This window comes from Corvus brachyrhynchos, unplaced genomic scaffold (assembly GCF_000691975.1).
Source record: "Corvus brachyrhynchos isolate BGI_N302 unplaced genomic scaffold, ASM69197v1 scaffold43, whole genome shotgun sequence".
NCBI lineage: Eukaryota > Metazoa > Chordata > Aves > Passeriformes > Corvidae > Corvus > Corvus brachyrhynchos.
This window is the reverse complement of record NW_008237353.1, coordinates 2,103,110-2,124,899: the sequence shown is the minus strand read 5'-3', so window position 1 is coordinate 2,124,899 and position 21,790 is coordinate 2,103,110. Positions and strand designations below refer to the sequence as shown.

At 39.4% G+C, this 21,790-nt stretch overlaps 1 long non-coding RNA gene across 2 annotated transcripts in view; it reads left to right on the top strand.

Moving 5' to 3' along the window:
• LOC108445822 overlaps positions 1-21,790 on the top strand; it is a 63,300-nt gene that overhangs the window by 28,377 nt on the left and 13,133 nt on the right. The window contains exons 1-2 of one of the 2 annotated variants that reach the window (XR_001860804.1): positions 4,567-4,684; positions 11,482-11,575. This is a non-coding gene — a long non-coding RNA (uncharacterized LOC108445822). Of the gene's footprint in view, positions 1-4,566; positions 4,685-11,481; positions 11,576-21,790 lie in introns of those variants that run through there. The other variant, XR_001860805.1, reaches the window with a different exon arrangement.

Sequence of the window (21,790 nt, the reverse complement as noted above, 5' to 3'; positions counted from 1 at the left end):
AATCCTTAAAAATGTAGGAAATTGAGTGTATTAACATTAACTTCTGCATAATGAGATGTGCTTGATGTGTTGAGTTAATGCGTTAGCCTTTCACCCTAGAAACCTGTGTTCAAAACCAGAATTATGCAGAAATTAATTTGGTAACCTGATACAATTCTCTTTTGAACATTAATTCACCTTACACAAGTCACAGCACAGTCTGATCTGCCTGGATGCTAAAGAGCAGGCAACTGAGACAGCATGGAACACAGCCAGCTCTCTTCTGAGCACCTACAGGGCAGTCAGGTCCTGTTGGTGCAATGCTTTCCTTTCAGTAAAGTTGCTGCTGCTGTAGGTTTTCCCATTGTTCAGCTGACTTCTCTGCTGCCAGTATATTCGAGTTGAAACTATGCCCCTATGGCTGTGCAATGTAAGAGTAATAGTCTGTTACTTAGATTTCATTTAATTAAGAACAAGGAAAAGTCATCTTAGCTAATTATTTTGAGATTACATGCTCTGAAAGAGAGGGATAGAAAAGCACACTGCTTCAGTGGCCAAAAATAAATAAGCTGTGAAAAGAGGAGCCTTATTAGGGTTGCTGTTTTTCATCACTGTGCTCCATTACATTATGTCAAAATCAAATTGCATTAGGCTAGCAGAGCACCAGCCGACATGCACATTTAATCAGGGCTTTCTAAAGCACGCTCCCATTTTATTATGTGCATTGTAGGCAGTACTTAAATATTAACTGAGCACAAATTCCACTTAGAAGCATTTTAAAAATAACCCTTGATGCATTCTTTTTCACGCTTTTAACAGCCTGAGGCTTTGGGTAAGGAGAGGAGACAGCTACCCAAAGAGCTCAATTTCTCAACTATGCTGAACAAGTAAGAATCAGCAAGAATTCAGTACAAGATCCTTATTGCTCAAGTCCTTAAAATATAAAGACATTGGGACAGTTAAATGTAAGCAGCTAATTCAGCTTCAGACCTTCAGACACAGGTATAATTTTTTTTAAATTCCAAACACAACTAATTTAGTTTGCATGGTAGCAGTGTACATTTATGTGTTTGTGAGATAAGGATGAACAGTTCTCCTTTTCATATATAATCTCTCTGAAAATATGTCTGCATACTTGTGTAATTGCACAAATCGTAAGAGGTATTCCTGGATTTGTTATTTGCCAACCTGACAGTCAGAGCAGCACTGATCTTGGATCTGATGTAAACTGGAGCCACTGAACTGTGAGCTCGTTTTCCTTTCTGATGAATCTCTTGAGTTACATTTTGTTTTTAGCCACTGAGATGCATTGTGTCCCCCAAGGTGAGGCTACTCTGAAAGTCTCCCATGTATTCCAGCCTCCCACCATGCCTGAAACACCTGCACATTTGCCTAAAATGAAGCATCCCATGAACACTTTGGCAGTGGAAGTGTTTGGTGCCCACATTTAGACTTCTGCACACGCACACGGGTTTCCCATCCTGAACAAAGAATAATCAAAATCTGCCACAGCCCTGCTCCTGATCAGTAAAACTCCCAAACACCCTGTGTGTTTCTGTTGTATTCGGTGTGCTTGTGGCACTCTGGCATCCATCCTTGGATGACAAAACAGAAATCAATATTCTTCCCTCCCACCTTGTAGTAGTGGACCCTTCCTGCAATGTCAGACTCCCTCTTGGTAGCTGCTGCTCCCTCTTGGTAGCTCAGCTCTTACATGGGAAGTGTAAGGTGCTCCACAACTCTCACACAATGCAGGCATTTACTGTGGAGTTGAAGGAAATATGGTTGAGATGCTGGCACTGAAGGAGAACTATGCACCACAGCTCTCATTTCCTGAGCAAGGTCAAGGACTTATGGGCAATCAATTATGGAGACACTGTCTCCCACTACCACCTTGAGACAAGTGAGTTTTGTGAAGTACTTAACCTAAGAAGAGGGATGAAATACTTTAACATGAAGCTTAAGACAGACAGCTGTCTTGGAGAAAATGAGACTTCACATGCAACTTAAAAAGTGCATCCTTCTGATGCCTCACTTTTTCTCTTCAGCATGCTGGAGTCATGTTCCCAATTTTAGTAGTACCTCTGGTATTCTTCTGTGTCTCAGCTTCAGCCTTAAGATATCCCTCCCATATAAAAGCTACAAAATTTTGTCTCATCTACAAGTGGGTCAAGTCACCTCTAGAAACTATAACTCACCTTTTGCAACAGGGTAACACAGTGCTGAAGCTGTAACCCAACAGTAAGCACAGCACAGCCCTTTCAGCAAGTTCATTATTGTCATCATGCCTCTGTGTGGGAAGCTGTGGCGCAGCAGTGTGGAATGTCATGCAGCTATTACATGTTCCCTATCTCGCCTTCCAAACTACTCTTTTTTTTTTGTCTTGAACTCTTAAAAAGGGGTGTTGGAGCTGCCTCTTGAAGTGATGGCATTGCAGTGGTCAAAAAGCAATCACTAATTCCTGCCAGTGTGATGCCAGACACTGCCAGAAGTTAAAATCCAGCCTTCCTCTAATGTCAGTTTATTCTGAAGCACATGAACATCTGTAATAAGGAAACATTTTCCCATGAAACATTTTCCTATGAATCCTGGCATTTCACTTCTTTGCACTTCAATTATACTTGACTAAGAAACACAACAGGAGGATTCCAGAGGTTACCCAGTGGAATAAACAGCAGCCTTTTTAAATGCAAAGACAATAAATAGGCAAGTTGATAAGAGATGGGTATCTGTCAATTTAAATGGCATTCAGCAAGTGAACTTTTAATTGAGATGAAGCATTGTGGCACAATGTATTCCATTTATTACTTTTCATTAACTTTCATGTGACCTATTTCTCTACCTCTTGACAGGTTCATGCTTCTGAGAACTTCACAGACAAAATGATATTTTCCTTTTCTGTCTGCTCAACTGTGATCTCAGTTTGAAGCATTGCTTAGCATTCACTGCTAAAAGAAATAATGCCAAAGGCATTAAACAGTGCCTCATACTCCCCCTCCTGTTGTTTAATTTTCCTCCTGTTTGTCTTACAGTCTGGAAAAAGTATTTGGTGAGCAATCTTCATTTTTTTGTTCTTTGGCCAATTAAAATGAGACAAATATTTTGCAGTTATTAATCTCGTGAAAGAACAGGAAACAAGAAATGCTAGAAACTATGGTTAACCTTAGTCCTTAAAAAAATTACAGGCCTGTAGTAAGGAAGTGATTAGTAATTATGAATCATAGTCACCAACTTTTGGATTCATAGGAGTATTTTTATCTACAGTTTCTCTCTGTGTTTACTTGATTCCTACTATAAAGGCAGCAAGAATGTAATTTCAGTGGTTTCGAGTGTAAATACAGATTTCTCATAGATCTTACTATGTCCTTGCTGAATTTCTTTTTCCTGAAGTGAGTGGGGATTCTGCTATGAATTCTGTCTGGTGAAAATCCCTTCTAGTTTCAGCTAAATAGTGGTTACTCTGTATCTTAATTTTTAAAATTCTGTATTATTTTAAGTCCTGCTTTAAAAACTAGTGATACAATAACAGAGAGTTTATGAGCATGTCGGTTCCTGGGGACACTATCATCCAGATAAAATGAGTTGAGACAACTAAAATCCAACTAGGCAGTGACAGGGAAAGGATCAATAAATCCATGAGGAAAGGGAAAAAACAAAGGTCTTCTTTTCTAACCCATGTACCCAAACCCAGTATTGAAGGTGGCTATGAACAGTGTAATTTTAAGAGCTAGTTTTGAAGAAGTGGGGACTAAATATTTTTAGATGTTCATACTAGTTTACAGAATTTATAGGGTAAGTTACATTCACATAAGGTACATTTCTTGCATGAAATTAGTATCTGTTAAGAAAGAATGGCACTACAGTGTTCTAAAAATATTGATTAAAAAAATTGATGCATGCAAATTTAAAATGGTCATTTATGCATAGGAATATAGTAATTATTTACTGCTGAGAATGATACCTGGAAAGTATTAAATGCAGATTTGGCTAAGCATGAAAATAATTTCTAGTGTATGATTCATTAGGAAAGTTATCTGATTATGTTGAACTTGCTTCAATAATTTTGTAATTTGCTGAAAACTTTTGTTTAACTTCATTCAGTAAAATTTATTTCAATCTTCTCCAGTGTCCCATCCAGAAAATAGCACACATACTTTAGGCAGCATCCCTCCTACATGAACCTGAGATTGCTGTAAATTGTTGTCCAGATGCTTGTTAAGAGACAAGCAGGCTGTTTACCTTGGATTGGATAGTTTCCAAGAGCTAACATGAGGATTAACACTGGTATGTCAAATACTGGAGAGTGAATTCCCAGCCTCCAGCATGCTCTGCATGAAAGATTATCTGCATCCTCTGTAACCATTTAATCTGCAGCCCAGGAAGTTGTCAATTTAAATTCCTGTATTGAAATAAGCCAACAAATACTGACATTCGCTTGTTATCTGATTTATGTTTATATTTACTTAGCCTTTGTTTCCTGAAAATCCCCTCTTTTTTCCCCAGTCACATAATATAGCAGCTCTCGAGAGCAAAAAAATCACATGCAATTTACTTCAACAACTTTTCTTGGTTTTGTTGCAGGATAACTTATTTCATCCAGAGTTGCCAAAGGAGTTAGGCTGAATGCTAACATCTTGATTTATTGAGAAGAGCGTTAGAGCCTAATGGGTTAGTTCCTGTCTCCACACTAGAGCACGAGGTGTAGGTAAGATATCATCGGAGCAAACACAGGATCTTCATATCTCATAAGAGGTTAGAAGTGCTGTGGGAATAGAGCACCTTTGAATGCCTGAAGGGTGTTCTTCCAAGAAGTATATGCTCCTTGCCCCTGAGCTGCCATGCAGCAGGAAGAAAATGAGAGCTTGGCTTGCTGAGGCTGAGAGATTGGTATTAAGAATGATCCTGTGGGAAGAAGCTGGTAGTCCATTAAAACAGCAAAATATTCATTTTTCAGGAAAACATGGATTCAAGTTAAATGATTTCTTGTGGATATTTTTGCTCCTCTCAGGCCTGTAACCCCTTCTCTGAGAAGGCAACATCCACAGCATCCTATTAGATCATACCTAGATCTGAATGTTATTTGGAAAATTAAAGAGGAAGCATGGACTGTGATGTGCATTTCAGGGCTGCTTGCTTGTCAGATGCTAGAATACATGAGGAAGATAATTGGGCTAAAAGAGATGGTGGTGGAAGCACTGCTAAAGGTGACTGCATGATACCGAAAAAGTAATTTTTTTAGTACACTTTGCTGTTGAGACTTTGCTAAATGCCACTAGTCTCAAACATGAAAGTAGAAGTTACCGCTTTATCAAGGTTGTTGCTTAATTCTTTCTAAATGACAAAAAAGATCACAGCCTTTTCTTCTAGAATAAGTCTGAGCAGGCATTTATGCAAGGTTTGTTACTGAGTTTCTGATTTAATAATTTGTTAACTCCAAGGCAAACAAAACTGAAGTGGGATCATAGAAGCATAGAACTCCAAATGTTATTTGATAGTGATATATACATTGCATCATTGCACTGATAGGTGTTACACGTGAATTGTTTCCCTGTGTTTGGCTTGTGTTCTATGCAGATTAGAATATAATTTCTCAGACAGTTTAAATTCCTAATTATTGTGCTCATTATTCCAATTTATTTAGCTACATTTAAACATCTACTGAAATTGTGAAGTATGAGACAAGTTGAAATTTACTGCTAATTCATTTTTAAGACAAGAGAACTACCTAACATAATCTCAAAATAAACCCCTATAGTAGAGAAGTAGCACTGATTAAATAACTAGTGAGTACCCTTTTGCTATCATTAACATATTTGTTATGAAAGAACAAAATTTCATCTTCCACCTTCTCCAACTGACTTACAGGGTTGAATACTCCTGGCTTGAAAGCACCTTTGAAAATCAGGTCTTCTTCACAAAAGTCCTACAAATGCTTGTATTTTGCCACTGCCTCTCACGAATTTCCACTCCAAGTAACCATCTGTAGCTATCACACTATGTCAACAATACAGGCTTTCTCACCAGGTGCAAAAAGCATTACTATTCATGTTCTTTATTTTCTCAATTACATCTTTCACTTCTCTTTACTCTGCCTCTGGTATCTTAAGTATTAATCACTTCACAGCCACTTGTGTCTTGTGAGCTTGGCTGTCCACTTACCTCACTATCATCAACAAACCAAAATGCACTGACTGCATATTTGAAAGCAGACTGGCTTGCTGGCTTTTCACTATGACACTGTTTTTTTCAAATGTCTGCAAACCAATCTCAATCTTCTGTTCATTTCCTCTCCTCAAACATCTTTTGCTGTATTAACTTGTCCAGTAGGCATGCAATCAACAATGTTATTTATAAACTCACATGTAGTGTCTCTGGAACAGCTTTTTATTTTATCTCCAGACTCATTTTATCTCATTAAACTTCTATCACATTTTCTTCTTTCGTAAATAACAGTAATTCCCTCTTTTATTCACTGAAATATTGCTAGGAAGCTTTCAGTTTGTACTCTTTTCCCATAACAGAGCAATTCTAAGATGGTTAAATTTAGGAAAAAAGCAGAAAGAGACTCTTTTCTGAGCTACTTAAGGCGTTGCAAATTTGGTGACGGCATTAGAAGTAGGCAGAGGTGACGAGATGACTCATTTCATTATAGTGAGTACTGATGCAGCACTGGAGAGATGAGATTTACCTATTAAACTGAATTGGCTGGAGTCTGTTTTTAGGGTAGGAGTGTTGGTTTCTTATCTTTACTGCCCCCAGGAGGCTTGAAATTATTCATAGCAGACAGTGTTTACCTGGCAGTTCTCACACAAGCATGCTGATCCCTGGCAGAAAAGGACCTGGGGGCACAAGTCAACGGTGACTGAACAAGAGCCAGCATGTGCCCATGTAGCCAAGATGACCAATGGCATCCTGGCCTCTATCAGCACTAGTGTGGCCAGCAGAACCAAGGCAGTGATTGTCCCTCTGCGCTGGTGAAGCCACACCTCCAATCCTGTGTTCAGTTCTGGGCCCCTCACCACAAGAAAGACACTGAGGGGCTGGAGCAAGTCCAGAGAAGGGTAATGGAGCTGGGGAAGGGTCTGGGGCACAAGTCCTGTGAGGAGTGGCTGAGGGAGCTGGGGGTGTTTAGCCTGGAGAAAAGGAGGCTCAGTGGGACCTTGTTGCTCTGTACAACTGCCTGAAAGGAGGCTGTAGCCAGGTGGGGGTCACTCTCTTCTCCCAGGTAACAAGTGACAGAGAGGAAATGGCCTCAAGTTGTGCAAGGGGATATTTAGATTAGATATTAGGAAAAATTTCATCATGGAAAGCGCAGTCAAGCATAGGAACAGGATGCCCAGGGAAAGGGTGGAGTCACCATCCCTGGCGGTATGTAAAGGATGTGTAGATCTGGCACTTGGAGACACGGTTTAATGGTGGCAGTGCTGGGTTAATGCTTGGACTCAATGATCTAAGAGATATTTTCCAACCTTAACGATTTTATGATTCTATACTCTTATTACTGTGTTAACATTAGTAAATAGTACTGTAGGCATTGCTACAGACTATCATTCCTCTATCTTTTTCTTTGCTGCTCAAATTTTAACAGAATGTATTTTATCAGCTTTCTGGAAACCTTCTATACCTGATAGTATGCTGTAATATTCCTGCTAGGTCAAGAAGAGAGCATTGCACTTCAAGGAAAAAATGAACACTTAAAAGTCTGTTGGGGGATAGCAATGAGAATAAGCACGAGTCTACAACACATGATCTTCAAAGAAAGACCAAGTGAATTGGTATTGCTAAGAGCAAGAAACAGAAGACTGAACTGACTCGAACTAACAGTGTTCAAGAGCATAAAAGGCTGCTTCAGAAAGAAAAAGGATGATCTCTTCTCTGTCCATGGTGATTAAGTAAAGAAATACTGAGCTAAAGCTGCAGCAAGAAGATTTGCTCTAAGACCTAATGTGAACTTGGCATACATAAGAAATCAGTTATCACCTGCTCTCTACTGGCTCAGCCATTCTAGACAGGTTCTTTAGGATCTGTAGGCTGGTTCTGTGAAACACATTACTATAGCATTTATTTTTCATTATTTCAATTTTGAAAACTCTTTGACCTTTTAATCAAATTATGGCCCTGTTTTATTAGGTGTCCTATAAACACAAAAACAGTCCCTGCCCAGAAGCAACAACTCAGAGTATTAAAAACCACTATTGTTGATGTTTTGCTTTGTCGTAGGACTTAAAAAAATACCAGGCATATCTTAAGCTCCTCTGTGCAAGACAGAGTATACACACCTGACCAGCACAGCTGTCCAAGGGTATTGCAGCTAAAAGGCCTTCTGCTCTGTAAGGCTATAGAGCAAGGTCTCTTCAGGTCCTCAAGCAAACATTGCTCATGATGTGAGGCAGTTGCAATAATTGGTGATCCTATTTTAGGCTTTGTTTTACATGAAGTTTTAAATTAAGTCGTCTTTTACTGTGGAGGGCCCTGTGAAAAATAGATTGGTTACAACATAGTCCATGCAACACGAGTAAGTCTCCACTCTGTTGCCACTCAGAATGGAAAAGATGTGAAATTTAAAACTACACAAACCCACTCATAACTTAAGTAGCTTCTTCAGATGCTTCTCACCATTTCTTGACATCTGCTTGGTTATATTTCAGCAAAGTGTTGAAGACCCCCAGCGAAAATTGTTCATCTTTGTTTAAAGGGAGACAATTCAATCAGGATAAGTCTTTTGTTTTGGTAAATAAGTAATTTTACTGTATAGATGATTGAACAGGGTTACCAAGTGCTTCAGCTAAGAAATTGAGTGAAGAGTAGTATTGTCATCATTGTTGAGATATTAAAAAAACTTATTAACATCATGCTTTCCACTTACACAACATCTCTCATTTAAATCTTGTAATGCTGAAAAAAATTCTAGAAGTCCTACGAGAGTACAGAGACACTAAATGTATTCTTACACTTGAAAAGGTCTTGCAAAGACAGAACAGAAAGAAGTTCTTACTCATGTTCTGATCAGTAAGGAACACAAGATCCAATAAGAAGATTTTTGGCTTGTATTCTTATACTCCCATTGTTCTGAATTTTCTTTCAGAACAATGGGTGCTGTTCTACTGCTTTATGAAACTCTATCTGAAACACATAACATTCTTTCTATCCAGTTTGGTGGAGAGGATTCGTAATTTGCTATGTAAGGGTAGAGAAATAAAATAATTTATTTCCAAAGTCAAGTGTATTTACCATGAGGAGATGAACTACTTCCTTAAAATTTGGTATTAGAAAAAATAAAAAAGTCTTTGAACTATGGACTAAAATTTCTTCCCCATCACAGGCCCTTTTCATTTAGTACTCTCCCAAATGATTCCAGCTCCAGAACAATCTGTGTCTTGAAAGTAAGTTTTAAGGATCCTTTTGCAAAATATGGATGCATTTAAATTCTGCAGGCCCTGAAAATCATGGGTTATATTTACAATACATATGTGGTATGCATAAGATTGAGTGAGGAAATAACAGGCTTTCTGCTTCTTTTATTCCAAGAAAGCAACTCATTTCTGCTGTAAATCTGTTTTTGTATGACTGATGTCTAAACTGACTAGTGCTCAAAGAGAAATACATGTTATTTACTCCTGATATTAACTCAGTTTGACTTAAGAATTAAGTGAATGCTTGATTTTTTTAGATGGTGAACTGCAACAAACAAGTGTTTAACGAGGAAAAGAATGAAAAAATCTGTGTTTCTAGGTTTCAAGTTTGAGCTGGTTTGACTGCAGTTGCTAATGAAGTGGTGACTCAGCTTTGAAGATTTTTAGTTCATCTTTGCACTTACAAGGTGTCCATATTGCTATAGAAGATTTTGTCACGGGCTTTCACACTAGGATAGAAACTGCATTCATTCCATTTGCGGAAAACACAGCACTAAGAGAAACCACAAAGAACTAAGAGGCAAGATGAGAATTTGGAAAGGTCATGACGAAACACTGAGTGACATGAAAGTGTGGGATGTGTTTGAGTGAGAATAAGTAAAGGTTCTACTCTTACACAAGAAGAATCAGCTACACAAGCACAGGATAGATCTGAACATAAGTAACAGCTCTGCAGAAAAGGACCTGGCAGATGTAGTAGATCACATGCTGAACATGAGGCAACAGTTGCAAAAAAAAGGAAAATGCTCTAGTAGTGTACGAGGAGCCTGCCCGGGAAGGCACATCAGCTGCTCTTTCTGATATATTCAACATTCAGGATCTGGGAGGTGGAATAGAACCTCTACTGAGACTGCTTTCAGTTCTTTTCTGTGATTTAGGATGTCATTGTACCTGAATGGTCTTATGGGTTCTTCATTACAGTGGTAGATGCTTGTTATGGCCAATATTTTCAAATGTAGGTATTTAATCTGAGGCATGTATGTAACAATGTTCTTATCAGCCACGTGCACGGTTTAATTCTCTAAAGTTCTGAAGGTGCACAGCTTGGTTTTAAGTTTTGCACATGCTATAGGTAGAGAAGAACATAAATACCAACATAACTTCATACTTCAGTTTCCTCTCTGACTGCACCAGATGCTCCAATACAGATTCCTGAGACTCTAAATTAAGCAGTGATAGGATAATCTGCAACTAATACCTAGTAGCTAAAATTGGTTTAAAATCTGAAGCATGCAGTTTAGCGTTTCTTCCAGCTTGTGTATTAATAGCAATCGTTTAAATTCCAGATGGTATTGTTATCCTTTTAAATGTTCAGTCACTTCTTGTGTCATTTTCTGAACTGTAGCCACAGTCTCCACATTCCAATTGCATGTGGTATGAAAAATAATTCTGTATTATCTTTTTAGAAGTGTGCAGAAGAACTGGTGGACACTTTTGCTATGGTTGTTAACATTGACAGTCTTAACAAAACGGTCCAGCTGTCATGAAAATCTCTCAGGTGCAGATTGCATTTTCTGGAAACAAGTAGCCCCACCTCATAGCAGCCAGTAAGCCAGAGGCTAACATGGTTATCTAAATTAACACTGAATGAAAACCTGGGTCTTTTAATTCCCAGGTGTATGTCATAATTGCTTGCAGTCCATTTAAAAACCAACAGCAGATGTTCCACTGTGCATTGCATATTCATTATGGTAGAGATGGCTTCTACATCACGACGTTTGAGGAACTGGGTTGGAGTATGTGAAGTGAAGGCTTGGGTCTTTGCTGCAAGCCACATGCTAAAAATGAATTTTCTGTTTGCTAGGTGAGCACCTGAATATCCTAGCGTTTCTAGATGGGTTTGTCTGTTAAGTGTTACCCTCCTTTTCCTGTCAGAGGAATTATGAAAAACTAAATCGTGAATTTTTTTTTTGCCTTTTGCAACAAAAAACTGTTTTTGAAATCAATAAATGCAATTATTTTGCCTGTCAGTGGTAGGATATGGTACACCACTCCACATAATGCCACACACTTCGTTTTATGTTAAGTTTCTGTACTGTTGTTCATTCCCTATTCCCATTTCTCTGTCTTTTTTTTTCTTCTTCTCTAGTCTTTCCTTGTATGAAGATGGGAAGCCACCATCTTCCAAGCAACTTGCCAGCAAGTCCCATTCTCAAAGGCTTGAGTTGACTGGCATCAGTAGGGTAAGCAGTTCACCTCCCCCACCCCCTTGTATATGTTAGTCTGCATTTAGCAGAACTGGAGTTCATTTTTCACCTTGCCGTCTACCAGAAGGCCCAGGGCTGGAGTATTTTTCCTTTTTGTTTCCATCCTGTGTTGGTATAAGGATGCCACTACCAGCAGCTATTGAAGAGGTGCTGTGGCTTCCTCCCCACCTTCAAGTCCCTTCTCACGTAAGCACATTAGCAGGTTTTAAGAGATAAATGTCATTTGTTTGTTCTCTTGAGAGGCTGGGGAAAGCTCTCCTGTGATCTGTTGAGCAGCTGAGATATAAAGGTGCAGTGCAGCTGGAGGGAAGTGGTGTGAGTGTTCTCGTCACCTGACTTGCATTTTACGATTCTCAGCACCCCACATATGCCTAACACATTGAGCTCTGCTGACAGGCTGTCTCCCTTTGAAATGGAAAAATATGACCCCACTCATGAGCACTTCTCTCTGAAATTTCAGCCTTAGTGCTATGAAGTCCCTCTTGTTCTCCTCTAGGTCTTTCCTCAAAGGGATATAAAAACCTCTGCACTGAAACAGTTTTGGAAAGGTTAGTTCTGCTTTCAGAATGCCCTACCTTTTCTCCTGTGCCTGACTACTTTCATTAAAGTGTCAGGCAGGCTGGGAAAAGCCACTTCTGCAGTCAGAGCAGGGGTAAGTCTCAACAAAATGGTTTGGTCTGGCTCAAGTTTATAACAGATGCTGTAGCAACACTCATAAATCTGATGTTATTGGCTGTCCTTTGCTAGAGTTATGTGGTTCATACCATCATCCCTTGTCGCCGGAGAGTTCAGAAGAATGCTTTATCATTTTGTAAAACATTAACATAAGCCTATTAAAATGCAAAAGCATCACATTAATATGGGGTAAATCACCTAGTCTGGAGCCTTTAAGGCAGGCTGTGAATTATTCAATACCATGATAGATTTAGCCAGCGAAACATAGCAAGCCTCTGATTAGCCCCAGGATAAATTTCAAGAGGTCATTAAGATCAATATATCCCTTTAAATATACCTTCTGTGTGTGAGTGTATGTGAAACTGAAAAAACAAGAAAAAAGAAAAGGAAAACTGAAGTCTTAGGAAAGACAATCAAAGAGATGTCAGTCTTATAGGTTATAATAAAACACGGCTGATACCAGACCCAGCTAAAATAGCCTGGAGGCAAAACCACCTCTTGTGTTGTCCTGCTTACAGCAACAATTAGGAGAATGGAGTTCCCAGTAAGAAATATGGGAATGAACCCCTGATAGCTGAGTGTCAGAGACAGTTTGTCAAATACCAGGTAAATAAACAAACCTGATTCCAGTGGAGCTGCTTCAAACAAAATGGAAAGCAAACACAGTTTCAGCAATATCCAACCATGCACATAAATCTCATGCACATAAACCTGTTCAGTATTTGTAGTGGAAGAAAACCCATACAAAAAAAAAATAAACCTACATGGGGTATTTGTATGCTCATTTATTTGCTATTTTTTTTTTTCTTCTTTAATCACAGATTATGTCAAGTGCTGTCTTTCAGTCTCTAATTAGAAATATCACCAACTGGGGTGAGCATTTACCCCTGTTAATCTGACCAGGAGGTGCATTATGAATAATTTTGTCCGTATATTGCCTGTCCTGCTTGTTTCTAGCACAGAAAAGAGTGCCGTACCCACAAATGTGTTTGATCAGGTATAGGACCTTGTTGCTGCTGCATGCGTAATCAACTTCTGCCATTAATGTTCCTCTGGGAGCTGGTAAATGAGTAGCATGTGTAATTTCTTCATTAGCATACCTGTTTACTCCCAACTGTGCTTTGAAGTAGATTGGGGCAGGCTTCCCATCCGGTAAATGCTGTTCCTGGACTGGATCCACCACAGTGGTGAGTACCAGCCTTCTGAAATTTAGGTAGCCTATAGTTGTTGACATATGTTTTGACCTCTGTCCAGTGTCAAGGAGGAATGTCTTTGGAGAGTTCAAGAGCATGTTCCTAGCATTTGTGCATTGGAGGTTAATGCAAGCAGATCCACAGCAGAGTGCTCAAATTCCCTTTAGGATGGTATTTGTGCACTGCTCAGCTCAGTGCACAGAGGTGAGATCCTTGCCACAGCTCCTTTCCTGCCCTCCCGTATGTAAAAGTGTAGTGTATTGGTAAGTCATATATTGATTTTTAAATTGCCAGTGGACTGAATGCATGTAATACTTTTACACAGATTTCCTGAGGCACCTCTAATGTCCAGGGAGAGTGAAGGGTCACAATGAATAGAGTATATATGTTAAAGAAAGCCTGTTCTTTGGCTCTGACCCACACCTCTGGCACCTCTTTCCAAAAGAGTTAGGGATGACAGTGGACCTGCTAAGCTACCAGACAACTTTTAATACTCACCATTTTGAAATGGGTTTCACATAAACATCTATTTTCTTTTATTTTCCTCTTCTCACTCTGCTCACTTTCAGAGCTTTGTGGCAAAGCACATATCTCAACAGAGCTCCTCCTCCAAAGCACTTGTATCTCTTTTTGTGTTGTGGCTCCAAATTTTCTAGTAGACACAAAGCTCTCTGTGATGCCTTTCCATGAAAAGGCTTTACTTTCACAGACACTGTTTGCATCTGTTACAATGTCATGAATCCCTCAAGAAGGCAGCCAAGAAAGACTTTCAGATAGTTTCTGACTGCGCTCCTGAGACATTGCAACAACATGAGTGGGTTTTAATGGTGTAAATTACAGAACTGACATGAAAACAGATGAGTTTATTAAAAGAGAGTGAATCACTGATGACATTTAAGTCTAATTAAGTCAAACTACCCAGCTTAATGATTTTGTTCCCGAGGAGGTAACTATTTGGGAATTCAAAATGTTTAACACAGATCTTCTAAAATAGGGTATTTGTACCTAGGGGTGCCATTATCAGGGTGTGTAATAGCAAATGCTTTTGCTTAAAATGCTGTGCCAACGAAAATCACAGAGAAATTTATCCCAGCCTTTTGATAATCCTATCCCAACATGTAGTCATGGTTGAATAAACAGTGGGGGTAAGAGCAGGGCAAAGGATGTTCAAAATGGGGATAAGATGGTTAAAGCAAAAATGGTAGATGTCATCTTCACCTATGAGAGTTCCCTATATTTTTATGTTCAAAAGATACAGAGGGAATAATTCATTTTGGTCTCAGTACTGAAAGTACCCCGAATTAGGGGAAAGCTGCTAAATGCTGACCCTCACCGTGATGTACTCCACATATTTCAAAATATAAGTTCCTGTTAAATGCTCACCAGTGCCCTGATTGACTTTTCTTAGTTCTCTACTGGGCTGCAGCATTTCTGTCTCTATGCAGCCAAGACATACTTGTAATTAATTTTGATTTGCAGAGTTTTCCTGCAGCTTAATAGTTCAAGGGTATTTTGTTGTGTAAACTAGATATTGCTCCTCTGACATAACTGCTGTTGTATAGACAATCCTCCTGAAAATTAAGCCTTAGACTCCTCCCTTCAGCACTAAGATGACTGGCTGCTTGCTGTTGAAGCACTTCAATAGAAAATGCTGTTTATTTCTTCAGCAGAGTTTGTTTAAACAGCCCTGTTATCACTGATGGCATGCAAAGCTCAAAGGGGCCAGTACAAGCCTGTATGCCGTATCTGCACCTTCTGGGAATTCCAGAAGTCACATCTTCATCTACATATTGGAGGGATAGATTGCATGTAGAGCTTTTCCCCTGCTATTCTGCAGTCAGGACAAAGTCACTACTTGATAACAACAAAGTTCTTGACCCAGGTCCTCTGGGGGTAGTTGTTTGCTTTGGGGGTTTGTTTTCTAATTTTTGGGTGCGTTTTGCTGATGACACTAAATGTAGCAGAAAGCAGAACTATAGATCTTGGCACTTTAAATGGTTTTTGATGACTGCACAGAGCAAGAACTATACCTGAAATGTGCTTCTTGTTAAAGGGTACCCTTTGCAAGTCTTTGGCTTACTGAAGTTCTTCGTTTGGTCCTCTTGGCAAACATGTAGCAAGATGTTATGAGGGCTCTGCAATGCTCTCTGGCAATGCTCTCTTCTAACCACAGATTTCTGTGTAGGGTGATTGGGCATTTTTAGGTTCCTCAGTTCATATATTTAAAATCTGTCGTAAGGACTGCAGAGAGTTACCATTCAGAGTTACAATTACATGGACGAAACACATATGCATTTTATTTGCACATATACCATTTTATTTGCAAGGTTATCCTCTTTCCTATTTTGATTTGAACAGCATCACTGACTCAATTTACTCATGTGTTTCAAGAAGCAACAGCCACCAGACTCCAAAACATCAAGTGATGTACTCAGTACTTTACAAGTATTAGGTCCTTATTAGGCAACAGTGACCTATGTACAAAACGAAGCCAAACAAAAACAACAAAAAAAAACCAACCCAAAATCTGAGAAACAGACAAAACAATCCCACATGCAGATAAATAAATAATTACTAAACCCAGATTCATTTCACTGCATCTGCAGTATGTGAATAAAGCTATCACATTTCTTGCTTCGTGGAGAGTTTGTCATCTGTTGTGTCCTTGCTTCACTGTAAAGTTGCACTGGATCTGCCAAAGCATATATGCAATATTAAACACCACATGCAATGCATTCGTGCACAGCAAATGTTATGTAAGCTGTTGAGATAATTTTAAGTCCTAATTTATGTCACTGCACAAATCTTCTCTGTTTGTTTCTCCAGCTAACTTTACCACTCACACAGTTCATTTATTGTTTCAACTGGGAACTTAGGGACTACAGTCCTTCTCTAAAGTCAGCAGGGCATTCCTAAATGGACCATGCTCAGAAGAATGGACATTTATTTAATTGCAGTGCATATCATTTACATATTATATTGTCTGTAAATGCAGTTCCACTGCTAGATTTTGTCCCACACAGAGAAACATAAAGTAAAGGGTAATCTTCTGGCTTGATAGGCCAGGAGAGAGGTATAGCTGTGAGTGGCTAATATAGAAATAACCAAACTTGTTTACATAGACAGCTATTCTGGCCAACTGCCAGGATTCCAAGCACTACACTTGAATTATACAGATATTTGCACAGCCTTGCAATCTGGAATAAATTTTGCAGATATTACCAACTTTATTGTGAGTGGAAATAAAAGTGTGAATAGCACTGCAATAAAAAGCTGCATGTTGTTTGTATTCCTTTCCTTGTAGATAGAGCAGCTGTTTGTTGTTTCATTGGGAGTGCTTAGTTTCACATTTCCCTTAATATCTACCAAGCTGGGTGCCTTGGACACTGCTTGTCTGCATGGCTCTGAAGGGCATATAAAATACTGTGATCTGGCTTCCTCATTTCTTTTTCATGCAAGTTCTGTTAAAGTGTTCTCATTATCTAAAAACACAGTTTTAAGAAAGAAGTTGCAGCACTCTTCAGGTTTCATCATGCTGCAGGAGCTAGACTGCTTGTCATGTTCAGAAAATCACATGATAATACAGGATGTCTCCAGTCCAACCTCCTGCTCAAAGCAGGGCCAGCTGAGGGATCGGGACAGATTGCTCAGGGATTTAACCAGCTGGGTGCTGGAAAACTCCAAGGCTGGAGTCTGCAAAACCTCTCTGATCAATGTGTTACCCATTGTCCCCACGGGGAAAAAAGCTTTTCCTTATAGCCAGTCTGTAACCCTCTTGTTTCAATTTATGCCTGTTTCCTCTTGTAATCCTCATTTTCTGCTGTTCTTACTCTTGAACCCTTTTTCTGAACAGTGAAGCCTGGGACATCTTGTTCCATAGGACTGAGGCAAAGAAGACATCGATTAATTCAGCCATGTTTGGACTTGCTGTCACATACCCCATGTAACAAAGGTCCCACAGTTTCACTGTTTGGTTTTTTATGATAAGGGTTCTTGTCATCCTTGATACCCCTTACAGGTGCCAACTTTGAGTAAGCTTTAGCTTTCCTAGTGTTGTCCTTGCATGCCCAGAAAATATTTTTAAATTCAGTCTTTATAGCCTGTCCCTGCTTCCACCTCCTATATACTGCCATTTCACATTGAAGCTTCATCTCAAGTTCCTTGCTTAGCAAAAGTCTCACGAAGAATCAGCCTGTCTTCCTGAATCTCAGGGGCAATCGTTCTTGCGCTCAAACGATGCTGTCCTTGAAGGTCTACCAAATTCACAGAGATCCTTGGCCCTTGAGAACTGCCTCCCATCAGAATCCACTTAGGGTCCCCTGAATAAACTCAAGTCTGCTCACCTCAGTACTCTGCCACTGTCCTCCCTCACACTTGTCAGGATCTTGAACTTCACTATTGCATGGCCACTACTACCAAAGCTACTACTGATTACTGTATCTTCAGCTCGTTCCTCCTTTTTAGTGACAAGCAGATCCAGCTGCGTGTTATCTTTGGTCAGCCCACGCAACATTGGTATCAAAAAGGTGCCTTTGGTTGCACAGACTCATTTTGTTGTGAGACTGCATCAGATTGTTTTGTTGGTTGTAGTCAACTTACAGGCAACTTGAAGCAATCAGGTTTACTGGAATGGATTTTTGCCTTTCTTTCTTCATTTTCTGAAAGACTTCTTTGAGTTACAGTGCTCTGATGTAACCTTGCTGTAGCTGGGTAGATGCTTAGTACTCAGATCAGTACAGCTGTGCACTAAGGTATCCTGCCAGACCTAAACTACATCTGTAATCTCCTCTATCTGTATGCCTTACTGACCACCTTAATACCAGGACACAGGTGCAGTCCCCATGCTGCCAATTGTCATGCTTGGTTGGATTCCAAGGGCAGAAACTGGAGGCTTGGGGGAACTACATGAGGTTTTTCCAACTTTGAAAATGGCGGTATGATTGTCATCCAGAGAGAACACTCTCTGACTCTCTATCATTTTTCAAAGATGCCATCCTTTGCCGTTGCTTGCAATGTCCTCTGTGGATAAGAAAAGGCTCTGAATAACCCCTGAACTCAAGGACAGTAGAGTCCTATTACAAATTCTTGGCATTATCCGTGGAAGACAGTGGGCCTCTTGAACGTGGGCAAAGACTTTTAGAACTTTCTACCCCCACCAACAGACTTCCCTGACTTTACAATGGCTTATGCGCCTCTACCTACAAGAAGTAAAATGTAGAATTTTAATTCTCTTCAACTGGAAAACGCAGAAATAAGTTACTACAGAGTGTTGTTTAAAAGCTGGTTTTTGCTGCATGACAAAGATGCGATGGATTTGTCATCTTTCATATAAAATTGAAAGCAATTCACTTTTACTTCTATGAAAGTAGGGAAAAAAGGTGATACTGTTTGAAGTTATACTTGGAGCAACTTATGTGAATTACATAAATATGACCCCCTTCTTCCCTTTAATGTTCATTCATCTACTTGATCTTGTCTCTGATATATTTCCTTTAAACATTCCTTAGTAGCCTTCAGGTCAAAAGTGCAGATTTGGAGGGCCCTCCATGATTAAAGCATATATAATTGTCTTGTACAGTCCAGTGTCTGTTGTTAGGCATTTGGGGAAATCTCTTATTTTTGGTAAGAGTATACAGCAAACTGCATGTTCTTCAGTAAAGGTTATACACCTGTATTTGCTGTCTCCTACTGCTCCTATTTTAAGAAGACAGAACAATAAGTTTATGCTCAAAACTGACTTCAGTTTGTTGTATAAAGTGAGAATGCTATTTGTGGAAAGAGAAAGGGTAAATTGTGGGGCATAATAAAAAGATCTAACCCTTAATCTTGAAATGCATACTAATTTTTTCAAGCCACTTGCCAGTATTTTTTTTCCTTCTTTAACTGCTTTGAAGAAAAGTAGTATTTATCCTTTTCTGATAATCAGAGAAACAAATAGTTCTGCCCTGGGACAAAAAGAGTGTTTTTCTCTTGTGTTTTGAAGGCAAGTGCATGCTCACTTTGCTCACACTGCAACAACCTAACAGTTGTATGGATTCAGTAGTGGGGCACTGAACTCAGGCTATGTCCTGCTGAGAAACTAATGACTTCTACTTGACTTGGAGCAAGAAGAACAAGCTCCTACTTGCTTGCAGAATGCCATGTAGAAATTAACAATCAGATGAAAACTGTGGGGTTTATTATGGTCCTCAGACTACTTGTAGGGTTGATCTGAAGTGTATCCTCTGATGTGAAACAATACCTGAAAGCCTTCTCCCTCTGACCTTCTTATTAAGCAAACTAATAATTTGAGAATAAAGGAAGCAGTAGAACACTTGCTGGTATGGTTAATATAACCTTCCTCTCTTCTGAAAGCAAATCCCAGTGTCCTGTCTCAGTTCATCCTCTGTCAAAATTAACCTTGGAGTTGCTGAAGTGAGAGAATTCTATAAAGGGCTAGGATAAATGCTGATAAAACTGACAGTTTTGGAAAGAAAAAGGAGCAATTGCCTATTATTTCGGGGAGTAAAGTAAAAATCCTTTCTTTATTCTCCACAGAGATAGTCTCATTAAAACTGAGTCACTTGACTACATGTAAGTACTGCATGTGGTCTGTTTCTAGAATAATGGAGAGACCTCAGATATCCACCTCATTCTTTGGATCTTATAAACAGATTAACCTATCTTTTAACAAATGCTTTCTAAATAGTATGGAATGCCCCTCGGGAAGAAGTGAGAGAAAGAAAATCCTCCTAAAATTCAAGAAGAGAGGAAGCTATTGCATGCTTAATTACATTTATGTAATATTTCTCTACATCAACCACATGATCTGGGGAGTGAAGGAACTGAAAACTACTATGTAGAGGGACACTTACAGATTCCTTAAAATTTCTCACTGAAGATACCTATCCTGTACAGCAATCTGAACCTACTGATTCTTGCTTTTACAGACTCCTTAGAAGTAATCCATGTATCCTCAGGGGTCCAGAAACCACAGGTTGAAATATCTGAGACTATAATTACCAGATCCCTCAGTTGTTGATTTCAGCCAAATTGGCATCTGCTGAATACTGCCCTGTAGATTACTTCAAAGAAGCCTTTAGCATCATCAAATATGGAGTAAATCTAACAAATGCATGAACTTGTCTTTTGATTGCATCTAATACTGATGCTTATTTCCTTTGAGCAAGTGCTGACTCTTGTCCGCAAAGAGTCTGCAAAATTGAAAGGAAGAGATGAACCATTCAGCCTCTCAGCTATGATGCCAGAAAACAGTATATTTAGTCTTATCTCTGGTAAATACGGTTTTGAAGGCTGCCTTATTTTTGACTACTTTCCTCTTTTTCTGTTTTAAATTCATAGTTGCATCCACATGGCATCTTCTTCTTTACCAAGAAGCCAGAACATGAGAGATGTCATCCTTTGCCACGAAATTGATCTGGATATAAGTGCTTAATTGTGTCTTAGCTGATTGTTCATTATCAAAATTTTCAGTGGTCACCAGCCGTTGCTCTTTCAGTGCTCATTGTGTCTTTCCCTTTTTTTGTCCATTCAGGTACACCCCATAGGTTATGGACATGTCTAATGTCCCTGCAGCTCCTGGTCTCCTTATCACCTGCTCCTTCTTTTGCTTTCAAAAGTGCTCAAGTTAATTATTTAGGTTCCACTTTGTAATTCTCTCCTTTGCACTTGAGTGATGTACACACAACCACAGGTCGCATCTCGCTTCTGCTTCTTCCACTACAGAATATCTTGAAAGGGCATTCATGAGCCAGAGGGACTGTCTGTACTGAATTCCTTCCAAGGGACTTTGCAAATCTTTCTCAAGCAGAAGTCCCACTGCTCCCATCAAGTCCCTCTTTGAGACTTTCATTTCTTTCACTAAGCTGCCTTGTTGTCATTCTTCCTCCAAATGTTACTGACTTCAACAATAAGACAGAAGGGGTCTGTCACAAGCTTTTCCCATGAACTTACCTTATTTTCTCCTAATTGCTTTTGTTCCTGGTCTTTTTCTTGTCTTTTTCCTTCCCCGGTGATGTGTGACAACATGACTGAACTCTTCCATCCCCTCCTTCATCCATCTGGTGGCTCCTTCTATTCAAGTCCTAAACGCATTTTAATGCTCTATGTCCCTAAACATTTAGTAGTAATATCATTATAGTCCTACTCTCTTTCATCTTGAGTGTCATTCATTTGATGGTAACCTCTAACCTTTTCCCACCTTTTACACACCCTCGTTGTTCCTTACTGCTATGTCAGAAATGCAGCTCCTACAACAACCTTCTTCCTGACGATCAAACCATGTTTTTACTTCATTGAATCTTCTGGCTCTCCCTTCCAAGAT